Genomic DNA, 5000 nt, shown 5'->3' on the forward strand with positions numbered 1-5000 from the left:
GGTAATAATTGTGGAGTGATTTTAATCCAGTATGAATCTGCAGTGTGTAGTTTTACAGTCTGACGGTAATAATTGTGGAGAGATTTTAATCCAGTATGAATCTGCAGTGTGTAGCTTTACAGTCTGACGGTAATAATTGTGGAGTGATTTTAATCCAGTATGAATCTGCAGTGTGTGTAGTTTTACAGTCTGACGGTAATAATTGTGGAGTGATTTTACTCCAGTATGAATCTGCAGTGTGTAGTTTTACAGTCTGACTGTAATAATTGTGGAGTGATTTTAATCCAGTATGAATCTGCAGCGTATGTAGTTTTACAGTCTGACGGTAATAATTGTGGAGTGATTTTAATCCAGTATGAATCTGTAGTGTGTAGTTTTACAGTCTGACTGTAATAATTGTGGAGTGATTTTAATCCAGTATGAATCTGCAGCGTGTGTAGTTTTACAGTCTGATTGTAATAATTGTGGAGTGATTTTAATCCAGTATGAATCTGCAGCGTGTAGTTTTACAGTCTGACGGTAATAATTGTGGAGTGATTTTAATCCAGTATGAATCTGCAGTGTGTAGTTTTACAGTCTGACTGTAATAATTGTGGAGTGATTTTAATCCAGTATGAATCTGCAGTGTGTGTAGTTTTACAGTCTGACTGTAATAATTGTGGAGTGATTTTAATCCAGTATGAATCTGCAGCGTGTAGTTTTACAGTCTGACTGTAATAATTGTGGAGTGATTTTAATCTAGTATGAATCTGCAGTGTGTAGTTTTACAGTCTGACGGTAATAATTGTGGAGTGATTTTAATCCAGTATGAATCTGCAGTGTGTAGTTTTACAGTCTGACGGTAATAATTGTGGAGTGATTTTAATCCAGTATGAATCTGCAGTGTGTAGTTTTACAGTCTGACGTTAATAATTGTGGAGTGATTTTAATCCAGTATGAATCTGCAGTGTGTAGTTTTACAGTCTGACGGTAATAATTGTGGAGTGATTTTAATCCAGTATGAATCTGCAGTGTGTAGTTTTACAGTCTGACTGTACTAATTGTGGAGTGATTTTAATCCAGTATGAATCTGCAGTGTGTAGTTTTACAGTCTGACGGTAATAATTGTGGAGTGATTTTAATCCAGTATGAATCTGCAGTGTGTAGTTTTACAGGCTGACTGTAATAATTGTGGAGTGATTTTAATCCAGTATGAATCTGCAGTGTGTAGTTTTACAGTCTGACTGTAATAATTCTGGAGTGATTTTAATCCAGTATGAATCTGCAGTGTGGAGTTTTACAGTCTGACTGTAATAATTGTGGAGTGATTTTAATCCGGTATGAATCTGCAGTGTGTAGTTTTACAGTCTGACTGTAATAATTGTGGAGTGATTTTAATCCAGTATGAATCTGCAGTGTGTAGTTTTACAGTCTGACTGTAATAATTGTGGAGTGATTTTAATCCAGTATGAATCTGCAGTGTGGAGTTTTACAGTCTGACTGTAATAATTGTGGAGTGATTTTAATCCGGTATGAATCTGCAGTGTGTAGTTTTACAGTCTGACTGTAATAATTGTGGAGTGATTTTAATCCAGTATGAATCTGCAGTGTGTAGTTTTACAGTCTGACTGTAATAATTGTGGAGTGATTTTAATCCAGTATGAATCTGCAGTGTGTAGTTTTACAGTCTGACTGTAATAATTGTGGAGAGATTTTAATCCAGTATGAATCTGCAGTGTGTAGTTTTACAGTCTGCACTGTAATAATTGTGGAGTGATTTTAATCCAGTATGAATCTGCAGTGTGTAGTTTTTACAGTCTGACTGTAATAATTGTTGAGTGATTTTAATCCAGTATGAATCTGCAGTGTGTAGTTTTACAGTCTGACTGTAATAATTGTGGAGTGATTTTAATCCAGTATGAATCTGCAGTGTGTAGTTTTACAGTCTGACGGTAATAATTGTGGAGTGATTTTAATCCAGTATGAATCTGCAGCGTGTAGTTTTACAGTCTGACGGTAATAATTGTGGAGTGATTTTAATCCAGTATGAATCTGAAGCGTGTAGTTTTACAGTCTGACTGTAATAATTGTGGAGAGATTTTAATCCAGTATGAATCTGAAGTGTGTAGTTTTACAGTCTGACTGTAATAATTGTGGAGTGATTTTAATCCAGTATGAATCTGCAGTGTGTAGCTTTACAGTCTGACTGTAATAATTGTGGAGAGATTTTAATCCAGTATGAATCTGCAGCGTGTGTAGTTTTACAGTCTGATTGTAATAATTGTGGAGTGATTTTAATCCAGTATGAATCTGCAGTGTGTAGTTTTACAGTCTGACGGTAATAATTGTGGAGAGATTTTAATCCAGTATGAATCTGCAGTGTGTAGCTTTACAGTCTGACGGTAATAATTGTGGAGTGATTTTAATCCAGTATGAATCTGCAGTGTGTGTAGTTTTACAGTCTGACGGTAATAATTGTGGAGTGATTTTACTCCAGTATGAATCTGCAGTGTGTAGTTTTACAGTCTGACTGTAATAATTGTGGAGTGATTTTAATCCAGTATGAATCTGCAGCGTATGTAGTTTTACAGTCTGACGGTAATAATTGTGGAGTGATTTTAATCCAGTATGAATCTGTAGTGTGTAGTTTTACAGTCTGACTGTAATAATTGTGGAGTGATTTTAATCCAGTATGAATCTGCAGCGTGTGTAGTTTTACAGTCTGATTGTAATAATTGTGGAGTGATTTTAATCCAGTATGAATCTGCAGCGTGTAGTTTTACAGTCTGACGGTAATAATTGTGGAGTGATTTTAATCCAGTATGAATCTGCAGTGTGTAGTTTTACAGTCTGACTGTAATAATTGTGGAGTGATTTTAATCCAGTATGAATCTGCAGTGTGTGTAGTTTTACAGTCTGACTGTAATAATTGTGGAGTGATTTTAATCCAGTATGAATCTGCAGTGTGTAGTTTTACAGTCTGACTGTAATAATTGTGGAGTGATTTTAATCTAGTATGAATCTGCAGTGTGTAGTTTTACAGTCTGACGGTAATAATTGTGGAGTGATTTTAATCCAGTATGAATCTGCAGTGTGTAGTTTTACAGTCTGACGGTAATAATTGTGGAGTGATTTTAATCCAGTATGAATCTGCAGTGTGTAGTTTTACAGTCTGACGTTAATAATTGTGGAGTGATTTTAATCCAGTATGAATCTGCAGTGTGTAGTTTTACAGTCTGACGGTAATAATTGTGGAGTGATTTTAATCCAGTATGAATCTGCAGTGTGTAGTTTTACAGTCTGACTGTACTAATTGTGGAGTGATTTTAATCCAGTATGAATCTGCAGTGTGTAGTTTTACAGTCTGACGGTAATAATTGTGGAGTGATTTTAATCCAGTATGAATCTGCAGTGTGTAGTTTTACAGTCTGACGGTAATAATTGTGGAGTGATTTTAATCCAGTATGAATCTGCAGTGTGTAGTTTTACAGTCTGACTGTAATAATTGTGGAGTGATTTTAATCCAGTATGAATCTGCAGTGTGTAGTTTTACAGTCTGACTGTAATAATTGTGGAGTGATTTTAATCTAGTATGAATCTGCAGTGTGTAGTTTTACAGTCTGACGGTAATAATTGTGGAGTGATTTTAATCCAGTATGAATCTGCAGTGTGTAGTTTTACAGTCTGACTGTAATAATTGTGGAGTGATTTTAATCCAGTATGAATCTGCAGTGTGTAGTTTTACAGTCTGACGGTAATAATTGTGGAGAGATTTTAATCCAGTATGAATCTGCAGTGTGTGTAGTTTTACAGTCTGACGGTAATAATTGTGGAGTGATTTTAATCCAGTATGAATCTGCAGTGTGTAGTTTTACAGTCTGACTGTAATAATTGTGGAGTGATTTTAATCCAGTATGAATCTGCAGTGTGTAGTTTTACAGTCTGACGGTAATAATTGTGGAGTGATTTTAATCCAGTATGAATCTGCAGTGTGTAGTTTTACAGTCTGACTGTAATAATTGTGGAGTGATTTTAATCCAGTATGAATCTGCAGTGTGTAGTTTTACAGTCTGACGGTAATAATTGTGGAGTGATTTTAATCCAGTATGAATCTGCAGTGTGTAGTTTTACAGTCTGACTGTAATAATTGTGGAGTGATTTTAATCCAGTATGAATCTGCAGTGTGTAGTTTTACAGTCTGACTGTAATAATTGTGGAGTGATTTTAATCCAGTATGAATCTGCAGTGTGTAGTTTTACAGTCTGACTGTAATAATTGTAGAGTGATTTTAATCCAGTGTGAATCTGCAGTGTGTAGTTTTACAGTCTGACTGTAATAATTGTGGAGTGATTTTAATCCAGTATGAATCTACAGCGTGTGTAGTTTTACAGTCTGACTGTAATAATTGTGGAGTGATTTTAATCCAGTATGAATCTGCAGTGTGTAGTTTTACAGTCTGACTGTAATAATTGTTGAGTGATTTTAATCCAGTATGAATCTGCAGTGTGTAGTTTTACAGTCTGACTGTAATAATTGTGGAGCGATTTTAATCCAGTATGAATCTGCAGTGTGTAGTTTTACAGTCTGACGGTAATAATTGTGGAGTGATTTTAATCCAGTATGAATCTGCAGTGTGTAGTTTTACAGTCTGACGGTAATAATTGTGGAGTGATTTTAATCCAGTATGAATCTGCAGCGTGTGTAGTTTTACAGTCTGACTGTAATAATTGTGGAGTGATTTTAATCCAGTATGAATCTGCAGTGTGTAGTTTTACAGTCTGACTGTAATAATTGTGGAGTGATTTTAATCCAGTATGAATCTGCAGTGTGTAGTTTTACAGTCTGACTGTAATAATTGTGGAGCGATTTTAATCCAGTATGAATCTGCAGTGTGTAGTTTTACAGTCTGACGGTAATAATTGTGGAGTGATTTTAATCCGGTATGAATCTGCAGTGTGTAGTTTTACAGTCTGACTGTAATAATTGTGGAGTGATTTTAATCCGGTATGAATCTGCAGTGT

Source organism: Pygocentrus nattereri, chromosome 21 (assembly GCF_015220715.1).
Source record: "Pygocentrus nattereri isolate fPygNat1 chromosome 21, fPygNat1.pri, whole genome shotgun sequence".
Lineage (NCBI taxonomy): Eukaryota > Metazoa > Chordata > Actinopteri > Characiformes > Serrasalmidae > Pygocentrus > Pygocentrus nattereri.